Source organism: Furipterus horrens, unplaced genomic scaffold, assembly GCF_987537825.1.
Source record: "Furipterus horrens unplaced genomic scaffold, mFurHor1.1.pri manual_scaffold_7, whole genome shotgun sequence".
Classification (NCBI taxonomy): domain Eukaryota; kingdom Metazoa; phylum Chordata; class Mammalia; order Chiroptera; family Furipteridae; genus Furipterus; species Furipterus horrens.
Window position 1 is genome coordinate 130,491,559 of NW_028327177.1, and position 12,279 is coordinate 130,503,837.

Genomic DNA, 12,279 nt, shown 5'->3' on the forward strand with positions numbered 1-12,279 from the left:
TATTCTGATCTATTTTCAGCAAGTAATAACACCCACCAACAAAGAACAAAAGATTCTAAAATATTTACTGACATCAGGAAGGATTGATCTTACCTAAGGGTGTTAGGAGTGACACACATGAATGTCAACAGTAAATTTCCTTTTAGGACTGAACTTAATCTTTATTTTGAGACCCAGTTCTCTCAGGAATCAAGCTGAATCTCAGTCAGTTCAGTGTTTTACTCCCCCCCCTGTCGCCGCCTTCCCTCAGTAACATTTGGAAGAGGACTCTGGTCTTTGTCATTATTGAAGTTAACACCCGCTGACATGCACCTCATCCTGTCTGGGCCTCAAGCATCAGTCCATGAAAGGACCTGCTGAGTTGATCTACACTCACATACAGGACTTCCACAAGGCTACTTCTCGGATTCTGTGGTGCTCCTCAGGACACAGGACATCCCGCATTTTCTCCTGCTCTGCTCTGTGGTCTCAGAAGGCTTAGTAGGGCTGTTTAGAGCTCTTGCTGCTTCATGATGCTCTAGCTCATATGAGAGACCATCCTACTGCTCTCTTCGCTGTGTCTGGCTCATGGGGAACCTTGGTTCACGTGTAAACACCCACGTGCATCCAGATGGGGAACTCAGGGATCTTGCTTCCTCCCCAAGCTTGACCCTTAGGAATGGTGTCTCAAAAGTACTATTTGCTTAGATCTCAAAACCTTACTGGATAATTCTATTGTCCTTTCCAGTCCTGAAGGCTAGGACATGGGAGGTGGCAGTGCCAGGACTCGTCTCAAGGATGCTCCCTCACACCTGCGATTTTGTTCTCCTCTGATTCCTCCCTCCCTGTCCCTTAGCCCATGGGTTTCTCACGCCTCTCAGGGCCCCTTCGTGAGAAGTTGGGCCTGGAGGAGAAAGACAAGCAGGTGTCATTTCGGAAATACATATAAAACACATTTAATTTAAAGTGATTAGAAATTTAGAGGTGGGAGTGGACCAAGAAGAGGAGAAAAGTGAAGATAAGGGAACGGCCAAGCGATGTGGATGATGCTAGAAGGTTGTGTAAAAACCGGGATAGCTAATATTTAATACTATTGAGCTTATGCTGTTGCAAGGTAGACCGCTTCTTGCCCCGATCTTCTCAAAGCTACTGTAAAGTTCTAAAGATAAAAGGCCCCACGTGGGCGAAGTTTTTGTGAAACTCAAGGGACTCAATTCCGCATTTGAGTCATGATACTGCAAAAGAATGTGTGGGATGTTGAGATCATTTATTACTGATCTAATTCAGTGGAAGCAGAGGCAGAATGTCTAGCCTGAGGAAACTGAGAAAGTCAGCCCCCTAGGGGGTTCACAGAAATCTTGGAAAGGTCTTAAAGACAGACCTTATCTAGGTTTTTTAAATTAAAATAATATTTTTACAATTTATTTTTAGAGGGGAAAAGAGGGAGAGAAATATTGATGTGTGAAGGAAACATTGATTGGTTGCCTCTCATATGCCCCCAATGGGGGACCTGGCCCATAACCCAGGCATGTGCCCTGACCTGGGAATCCAACCAGTGACCTTTTCATTCCCAGGCTGGCATTCAGTCCACTGAGCCACACCAGCCAGGGCTTATCTAGATGTTTAAAGAGGACACCTTATCTGACATCTGTGTTAGACACACCTAAAGGAATGGGGGAAACACATGGACCCATTCTTAGTCCATGAATTGATTGAGGACCTACTATGGGCTAGATGCACTAATTCAAGGAAACAAGAATGAAAACCATATGGGACTTGTCGTGAAGGCTCTCTTGGTCAGTGGCAAACAAATAACTACAATATTATGAGTGAAGTGCCATAGAGAGGGATGTAACCTGGAAAGAATGAACAGCCCCTGCAGTAATAAACACCAGGAGAACGTAGCTCTAGGAGGCCATGGGAGAGTTTACTGTCTGTCCTCTCTGTTTCTTCTTCTGCCATCAAGGCTCTCAGAATGATTTACCAACATGGTCCTAATCCATAAGTCTGAATTTCTTTTTGCTTTGCAGGACGATGCCCAACCAACTGAGCCACACTGGTCAGGGCTTAGTCTGAATTTCTGGCATAGTGTCCTTTGCCTAATTAAAAAATTCAAGGTTCTCTTCTTTTTTGATTATTGTTATCATTAACTATTGCTGTGTGAGCACAGAACTACACTGAAAAAGCTCCAGGACCACCACTTTAATGATGCTGCAGTGAAGCTAATGGGAGAGTAAAAGTAAAATAACAGGTGTCACAAAAACAGGAAATTACCCATTATGTCAAAAAACATTTGGGTGAGATAAGCGCTTTGTTTTGATTTGCACTTCCCATATTTTAACTTTCAGCCTTTTGGTATCCTTATATTTTCATTCTCTTTCATTTTTTAATTTTAAAACAGTTTTATTTATTTTTTATTGAGTTTATAGGGGAAACATTGGTTAATAAAATGATGTAGGTTTCAGGTATACAATTCTACAATACACCTTTTGTATATTGTATTGTGTGATTACCATCCCCAGTCAAGTCTTTGACTATCACCATGTTTTCCCCCTGTACCCTCTTTTACACCCCGTCCCCCCATCCCCAGCCGGCAGTCACCATACTGTTATCTGTGTCCATGAGTCCCATTTGCTTTCTTTTCTTTCTTTCTTTTTAAAAAAAATTTTGTTTATTTACTTTTGGAGAGATGGAAAGGGAGGGAGAAAGAGAGGGAGAGAAATATCAATATGGAGAGATATATCAATCAGTTGTCTCTCAGACACCCCCAACTGGGGACCTGGCCCACAACCCAGGTATGTGCCCGGGAGTCAAACCAGCAACCTTTTGGTTTGCAGGCTGGTTCACAGGCCAGTGCTCAGTCCACTGAGCCACACCAGCCAGGGCTCATTTGCTTTCTCGAAGACAACATGTAGTTAGGTTATAAAAGACCCATTCTGGTGATTTTGGTCTTTTAATTGTTGTGTTCAGCCAATTTATATTGTGATTGCTGATATATTTGTGTATAAATCTTATTTCATGGATTCTATTTATATTACCTGTTACAAGTTTTCCCTCCTCATTTTTTGCTTCTTTTGGAGAGTATATTTAAAATTTCAAAGTTTAAAGGAAATCATTTACCTTTGCCCTTATTACAGATGTCACTAAAAAAGCCTGCAAACCAATCACCACCACAAAAAAACTAGACGACTTTATTTATATTGTTCCTGTCTTATAGTTCTTGTTTTTGTTTACTGTAATTCAATATTGTGAGATCCACTGGTCATTATTATTGTATCATTAGTTTAATATTTGTGTACATTTATGAACGGATTTATCACTTTTTTGCTCTTTGTTCTTTTTTACATTCTAGACTTTCTTTCTAGAGTCACTTTCCTTCTGCCTGAGGTATATGCTTTAGTATATTCTTTAGTAATAGGCTCTGTTTATGCTTTCCAAAAAATGTCTTTACTTGGCCGACATTTTTGAGAGATAACTTTATTGGGTATAGAATTCTAGGTTGGCAGTTGTTTTCTTTCAGTACATTGAAGATATCATTCTATTATCTTTGGTCTTTTATATTTGCTTTTGAGAAACCCTCTTTCAGTCTATTGCCACTCCACTAAAGATAATTTTTATTCTCTGACTACCTTTAAGAAACTTTTATTTGTTGTTGGTATTCTTCAGTTTTACTACGATATGTCTAGATGTAAACTTTTGCTTAATTTAAATGTTTGGGATTTGTTGGGCCTCTTGAGTCTATGGACTGGCACCTTACATTGATTTTAGAAAATTCTCATCTGTTATTTCTCTGCTGCATTCTCCCTATCTTTGCCTTTTGGAATACGTTTGATCATTTCACTCTGTTCCCCATGTCTCTACTCCCCACCGTACTATATTCTGTATAATTTATTTTGATCTATATTCCAACCCATTTCTCTTCTACTGTGTCTAACCAGCTCCCACACCCTACATTGGTTCTGAATTTTGATTATTTTATTTTGCAGTTCCAGAAGTTCTGTTTTGTTCTTTTGCAAATCTGTGATGTCGCATCATAAAGTTTCCTATCCCCTGCAAACATTTTCAAGGTTATTTGGTTCTCTTTAAATATTGTAGAATATTTAAAGTATATCTCATAATTTCAATATCTGAAGCCTGTTTTTCTTTTTCTGCTGGCTCTTGTTTATATTGCTTTTTTTTTCTTGCGTACTTGGTTATATTTGACTGTGGATGCTCTTTGACCTTGAAAATTATTTGGGAGGATTTCCCAAGATGTAGAGTAACTGGTGCCCTATTCTAAAGATGACTTTGAATTTGCTTCCGTCAGAACATGAAGAGGCATTATCAGTCCTGTATAACACTTTAATTCAGTGCCTGAAGTTTAATGGACTTTCTCAGTGATGCAAATTTAGACCATAAATCCCTGTCCTGTGCTCCTCATCTTTCAGGAATGGGTTGTTAGTTATTTCTGCCTTGCTCAGAATCAAGGTGTCCTTACATCTCTTGGGAATTCAGAGAATGGAGGGTGGTTTCCATATATTTCCATATTCCACTCCTAACTGAGAATTGTAGGGACCTCCTTTAACGTGGGTCTGTCATCTGTTAGACTTTCCAGCCTTTATGAATGCTAGGCCTTGACTTCTGTGCTCCTTGCCTCGTGCCCCATCCAAAAGTGTTTTCAATTTCCCTGCCAGTTTACTCTGGATCATCAAATGCAAAAACATCTGTGAGTGGATTTATTTCTCTCTCTTACTAGCCTATCAGCTTTTCAGTGCTGTATGATAGAGGATTGTTAGTTTCTCCCTGTAGTTCAATCAGTTTTTCTTCATATATTTTATTTTATGTATAGATGTTTACAACCATGTATCTTCTTGATGAACAGCAGTTTCATAATTTTTTGTGGCGGCACTCTATGCCTAATGATGTTTTGAAAATTAAAGTCTGTTTTTTGGTTTGTTTGTTTTTAGTATCATTTCCAGGTGGAAGCTCCAAGAGTCAACGTGTGACTTTCCACGTTCTCTTTTGCCTGCTTTGGGAACTGTGGAAGGAATATCCCACGTGGTGACTTCTCTGTCAGCCTGGGTCCTAGTGTGAAAAAAACAAAACAAAACAGGAAACCGAGATTCCCCAACTGATTCGCAAAGACCATGTAGCAAGAATGAGAAATAAATCTTGCTTTATTTTTATTTTTTAAAGATTTTACTTATTTATTTTCAGAGAGAGGGGAAAGGAAGGAAAAAGAGAGGGAGGGAAACATGATGTGTGCAAGAAACAGCAATCAGTTGCCTCTCTCACGCCCCCAACTGGGGACCCGGCCCACAACCCAGGCATGTGCCCTGACTGGGAATCGAACTGGCAACCTTTTAGTCTGCAGGCCAGCACTCAATCCACTGAGCCACACAAGCCAGGGCTAAATCTTGTTTTAAATGACTATGGTCTGGGTGTTTTTTGTTACTCACTGATACAGAGCTATTGTGCTAATACCTCAACAATATTGTCCTCATTAGATAATCCTGTAAGACACTTCACACCTAGCTCTCTGATTTCACTGCAGCCCATGTGTTCTCAGCCCTATTCACATACATTTCTGTGAATGGTCTTGCTCTCTCTCAGCTCTGGCCATCTGCATACACTGTTAACTTTACCTGGAATGCTTTCCCCCCACTCTCCATGTGACTAACTCTTCTTCATCCTTCAGGTCTCATAGCAGACCCAAAGCAGTTTAGTACCCATAGCAGACGCTGCTGCTGCCTGCCCAAATCCCCTTTAGGGACTGGTGTACCCAGTTCCATGCTGCTGCGGGCACTGGCTTCTCATAGAGCATTGGCTTTCTCTTGTTTTGGGCCAATTCCCCTCTATCTCCCCATAGAACAACTAGTTCCTCCTCCCCTCAGTGGCAGCCTGCAGCCAATGGCTGGTTGACATAGGGGGTATAAAAGTCTGGCTGCCTTGAATCAAGGGGAGACCCGTTTTGTGGTGCAGTTAATATGTGTGAGTTTTTTGGGAACTAGCCAGCCCAAGCTGACCTACTGACTAACCTCAGATACATGAATGAAGCCAACATCAGCAGAGCCCTGTCCAGACCAGAACCTCCCAGAATTATGAACTAAATAAGGGTATTTTAAGCTGAAGGTAGTCTCTGCTTTTATTCCTGCCCCATGTTCTTCCCTTACTCCCTTTCTTTTTATAGCAGCCTCTCTATAAACCACATGTGCCCAAACCCTTGTTTTAGGTTCTGCTGTAAAACAGAGTCCCTGACCACCTGGGTCTGGGCTGTGAACCCCTCTGGACTCTCCTGTACTGTTGTGCCCACGAGGCTGCATTGAAAAGGTCTGTTTACTTATTACTCCTCTAACTACAAACCTCTTGGGAGTCATGGGGCATATTTTTATTGTTATTGCTATTGATAGTAGCTCTATACTTTAAAAAAAAAAAGATTGAGAGAGGGTGTTGTAAAGTGGTTACTATTTTGTCCTCAATGCCTAGCATGTATTAGGTAGTCACTTATAGTTGAAGAAATGAATGAATGAATGGATGGATGGATGAAGGTTGTCCTGGATTTACCAAAGACATGGAGGTTACAAGCACTTTCGCAGATCATTTTTAGAGATTAATGCATCTTCATAAAAAATGGGTCTTGGCAACTTTTCAGGTTCCAGGACCAAGGATTTAAATGAAAGGATATCTGAAAAGAAGAAGGGGCAATCCTATGCACATGAACATGGGAGCAGAAAGTGGCAGAATTACCAAGAGAAAGAGGAGCAGTGTGATGCTGAAGGGTCCTACTCAGTGAGAAGGAGCTGAAAGTTTGGTTCACTCCCAGTGGTATGGTATTTACATTCTCTATGTTACTACACAGGCACTGAATTTTTATACCTGAGTGAGGAGTTATTCTCAAAAGCATGGCTCTATTTGAAAACCTGAGATACATGGTCCCTCCCTAGCTAGTAAGAGGAAAAACTCTGGTGTTCAGAATTGGGGGGAAAAAAGATGATGATCTCAATATCCTTTCTTCCCATCTTCCACCTCTGTCTTCCTGAACAATATGAATTCCATATTTAACCAGACTGACCTCTGGAGAGTTAGTAGTGAGATTGACTCGAATCTGCAATGACCTTAGGACAGGTCCTGAAAGATGTATTCCAATAAATTCTGTCTGTCATCAGCTTATCAGGCAGTCACAGAATATTTTAATAGAAAGATAGACAGAGCTAGTCTTCCACCCAGCTGTCTTCCATCCAGCTCTTCTTTCTCATGGATAGTTAGTACAGCAGGTCCTCAAATAATGTCATTTTGTCCAACACCATTTTGTTACAATGTTGATGGGATGCTGTAAGCGCTTAACTCTTGTTTGTATCTATTAGCCTATGGGAACACTGGTTTCATTACACATTGTCTTGCCACGCTTCCCAGAACCCATGCACAATGGTTAAGCAAGGACTTACGGTACTGCAAAAATCCCAGCCAGTGGGAGAATTGGCATGTAGGGTCTAAGCAATCTCGTTTAGAATACCAAACCATGAAAGATTCACGCGGGGCTTTGGAAATGGTCCAACGGCATCTGACCCACCACAAATGAACTCTTAGGTACGATTTCTCAAGAATTTTACCGTCGTAGTTCTTTGCAAATGAGTGTTGGTGTCTACCGAGTACGGCAGAGATCGGACAGATGAGCCCAGTCACCCACAAGGTAAGTTGCGAGGGTCTAACCGTCCCAAGGGCTCGTGCTGCAGTCGGTCTGCAGTGCTCGTCTGTCCAGTCCCGGTCTCCTCAGTCCCGTCTCACCTCTGGGAAAAGCTCCTTCAGGAGAAAAACAAGAGTCGTCATTTGACTTCTCAACTACAATTCCATGTAAATCTTGTCACTTATTTCAGAGAATTTGGTCCTCACAGAACTTTTCAGCTCAGTTCCTGGGGAAATTTGCTGAGTGTCAAAGAACAAATTGAAGCGGAAGAGAGGCTGGGCTCTCCAAGGGTGGTTTTGTCAGAGAGGGAGGCCCAGCTTTGGGAGGAAGCCATTTTCCCGTGTGGAGGATTCCTTGCTTCCTGATCTGTGTCCGCTGGGGGTTCCACCCATACAGGCCACTCTGCTTACCCAGCCTTCCCCCCATATCTCATAGGTCATTCACCAAAACCGCTTCCATCATGCGGCCTGATGGAAGCCAGGCAGTGTTGCTAAAATATCATTCTTCTGTGTTTTGAGTTTTCTGAAATGGAATACAAAACTTTTCCCTTGCAGCCCAATCAATCAAGGTAACCTGCCGATGGGCAGATTTGGAGACGAGTCTCAGTTTTGGCCCTCCCAATTTTGAGTAAATCACAATCCTTCCTGCCTCTTACTTTCCTAAACTGCAAATTGGGCTGCATATCACCTGCCCTACTTCTTCAAAAGTTTCTTATCAAGGCTCAGTGAGGTCATGGCTGGGTAGCTTAGTTGATTAGAGCATCATCCTGATACGCCAAGGTTGTGGGTTTGATCCCTGGTCAGGGTACATACAAGAATCAACCAATGAATGCATAAAATGAGTGAAATAAGAAACTGATATTTCTTTCTCTCGCTCTCTTCCTCTCTCTCTATAATCCATCAGTAAAACTTAAAAAAAAGAGTAAGATACTGTAAAATTAAATGTTAAAGGATTTTACCAATGTTATTTACTATTATTATTTTTTATCACCATCACAGGAAAAAGCCTCATGGAGATGCCTCAGTTGACAGACCCAATCTGAGCTCAGACTTTCAGTCAGTCCAGCCCAAACACCAGACACGTGAATGGAGGAATCTCCAGGTGATGCCAGTAGCCAGCAGAGGCCCCAGGTATCACAGAACAAAGACAAGCCGCCTGCTGTGCCTGTCCGATTCCAATCCTGAGCCACAGAATCATCCCATCACAAAACAGCTGTTTTATGTCACTTATGCAAATCTGTTGAAGTGGTGTGATAGGCAGCAACAGACAACAACCCAAACAGGGCACAGTGATGAGGAATGCCCTTTGGGCTAGGAAGTCAGTATGCTGGCAGCGGAAAGTTTTGAGGACACGGGACCAGAGGCTTTAAGGATGTGGAGCACTGAAGAAGTCCATGCTGAGGCCTCTGAGGTACAGTCTTGATCTCCAGTCCTTTCCGTAGGCTCAGGCTGGTCCCCGCAATGTCAGGTAATGTCATAGCCTTGACGGATGATGCACCTCCCCCTTTCTGTGGAACCTCCTCCTCCATCTCCCAGTCCATGTCTATGTGCCACAGTGGACTGTCTCCTTCACCTTGGCATCCTTAGCCAGCACAGTGGCCAGTCAGGAGAGGAACCAAGTTGCTGAACTGAACAGAAAGAGATGCGGGAAAAGGATGGTGTGTATTTCTCCTCCACTTATCTCTATGGTTTCAACACAATCCCTTACCTGCTTCTATGGAGGATCGTGTTGGGAAAGTGTCTCACTCGCCTTCATTGAGGAAGCACAACTGTATTTGATTAAAAACCTCACAAAGTCGGAACCGCACTTAGGAGATGAGGAAATCGAGGCTTATAAGTGAACCAGGTCCTTGAGATCACGCCAGTGGTAAGTGATGCCGCGGGGGCATGAATCTGCTTCTGTCCCCTGAGTCTGTCGTGTTTCACCTGGGGAGTCACTGCTGCTGGCCTGGGAGCTCAGAGGACTGGCCCTTGTGGGAGGCTTCCTCGCACGTGGGAAATCCCCTTGGAGGGTAAGCAGAGCAATGGTGGGTAACTAGTGCAGAATCTTCACTGGCATTCACAGACCACCAGACGGCTTCTGGGTGTCCAGGTCACACACCCCGGGACCGGAAGGCTGGAAGGTCAGGGCCAACCCGGGAAAGCAGTGCGCAGTCAGACCAAGAGCAGAGGCTGGGGTTAAACTCAGAACCACCCACTCCAATGGTCTGGACACTGAGCGGACTTTCCTCACAGCCCATGAGCTACTGGTCCCTGCTGCTGTCTCTTCTACCACAGACCAGACAGAATCCCTCACCCTGACTGAAAAAGTGATTTCAGAAAATGACTTCTTTTTTTTTCTTATAAGGCACGAAACAAAGACCACAGAAGATCATTTCCTGTTTGTGTCATCTGACAGACCTGTTGCTTGTTGGGGAAACAATGAAAAAAACCCAAACTCCCGTTAGTGGCAAACAAGTTCCTTCTGAATAAACTGGATTTGCTGAGATACAAAGATTGACAGATGAAAAGAGACAGAAAAAGAGAGACAATGAACAGCCCGAGGCACAGCAGGGAACAAAGAGGACAGGAGGAGGGGCGCAGGTTCTGCAATGGACCTGGCTCTGCCGAGGGCGACTGTTTCCTCGCAAGCCTCAAAAGACATGTTCTGAAATTGTTCTTCGGTTTCTTCAAAAGTTAAACATACATTTACCGTATGACTAAACAATTCCGCTGAGAATATCTACCTGAGAAAAATGAAAACATATGATCACACACATAATTGTACATGGATGTTCAGATCAGCATTTTTCATCGTAGTTCAAAACTGGAAACAATTCAAATGCGCATCAACTGACAAATAGACAAAATGTGGTGTGTCCACACAATGGAATACTCCTCAGCAATAACAGGAACACATTCTTGGCCCTGGCTGGTGTGGCTCAGCTGGTTGGAGCGTCATCCTGAACACCAAAAGGTTGGGGGTTCAATTCCTGGTCAGGGCACATGCTGGGGGCAACCAATGTTCTCTCTCTCTCTCTCTCTCTCTCTCTCTCTCTCTATTCCTTCCTCTCTATCTCAAATCAATAAACATATTAAAAAAAAAAATTAAATTGCCTGGCTGGCGTGGCTCAGTGGATTGAGCACCGGCCTGCAAACCAAAAAGGGTCACTGGTTTGATTCCTAGTCAGGACATATGCCTGGGTTGCAGTCCAGGTCCCTGGTTGGGCGCACATGAGAGGCAACCACATACTGATGTTTCTCTCCCTCTTTTTCCCTCCATTGCCCTCTCTCTAAAAATAAGTAAATAAAATATTTTAAAAAATTTAAACAAGAAACACATTCTTGAACGTGCTACAGCACAGATAATCCTCAATCCACTATGCTAAGTGAATGAAGTCAGACACAGAAGACTACCTGTTGTGATCTAGTTATAAGAAGTTCCTATAAAAGGCAAAACTATAGAGACAGAGAACAGATTGGTGTTTGCCTGGTGTGGGTGCTGGAATGAACACATCCCGCGTGAGAGAACTTCCCAGGGTGCAGGAAGTGTTTTAAAACTGGATGGTGGAGAGGGCCGCACCACTGTATAAATGTAGTGTAACTCCTCAAACTGTACCTTAATATGGGTGAATTTTATGATCTGCAAATCATACTTTCATAAAGCTGTTTTAAAACAAGATGTTCTGCAGGTCATAGAAGTCTGGGATACATATAACCAACGGTACAAAGGAAAAGGTCATGATGTTCATCACCAGGATGACTGAGAATATGCTAATAGCCCAAGATCCTCAGTGTTACGGCTGAGTTAGCACAAGCCTGCTCAGAAAGTCCTGAAATATTAAAATCAGCTTAGAGACAAAGTTAATATAAAAGATTTGCATAGCAATCAATAAAGGTACTGCTCTTATTATTTTCAAAAGTAGCATCCATACCTGGAGTTCAGATATCAGGGGGTACTACAGGCACATCACATTTTGAGGATGACATTGTAGAAGGTAAATGCATGCCCCTCAGAGGGAGCATAGATAGTTGACAGGTTAGGAGCAGAGTCCAGGGTGCTACTATTTATGTATTAAGATCCTGTCTTCCAGAAGATGACATCCTGGAAAAGGGCAGTCATGACGCTGTAGAAAGGGGAGAATCCAAAAGATTGCCTCACACTGACAATGCCAAACACGCTGGCTTTGGATGGGGACAGACCAGATTAGAGTCCAACTCCATGTCTCGCTGAAGCTTTAAATGTTTTCATCTGTACAATGGGCTTACCGCTGCCTACCTTACAGTGTGGTTCTGAAGATCAGACAAGAGAAATGGAAGTGTGCACTCAACCATGTGATCCCACTTCACTGCCTGAACCTTCCGAGGACTCCACACTGGCCTCTTAGGCAGGGGATGTGCAGTTTACCTACATAGATCATGCTTTAAAAGGAATCATCTCACGTTCCTTTCTAAAGTTTATCACTGCGCACAGTTCTTGCGAATCCCTTCCCACGTTTCTGGTAACTTCGCAGTGGAAGGAAGAGCGATGAAGTGAGGCCTGGGCCCCTGCAGCTCCTCTCCACCCTGTGGGATGCCCAAACACGGATAAAAAGAGGCTACGAAAACAGTACCACGTAAAGTTCCAGTGTCAGTTTCTCACCTCCTGCGGCGGGCGCA

The 12,279-nt window shown here is 43.1% G+C and overlaps 1 long non-coding RNA gene across 1 annotated transcript in view; it reads left to right on the forward strand.

The window, feature by feature from the left end:
• The window catches only part of LOC150005227 (uncharacterized), a 392,161-nt gene that overhangs the window by 230,476 nt on the left and 149,406 nt on the right, over positions 1–12,279 (forward strand). The gene's annotated exons all lie outside the window — the stretch shown is intronic.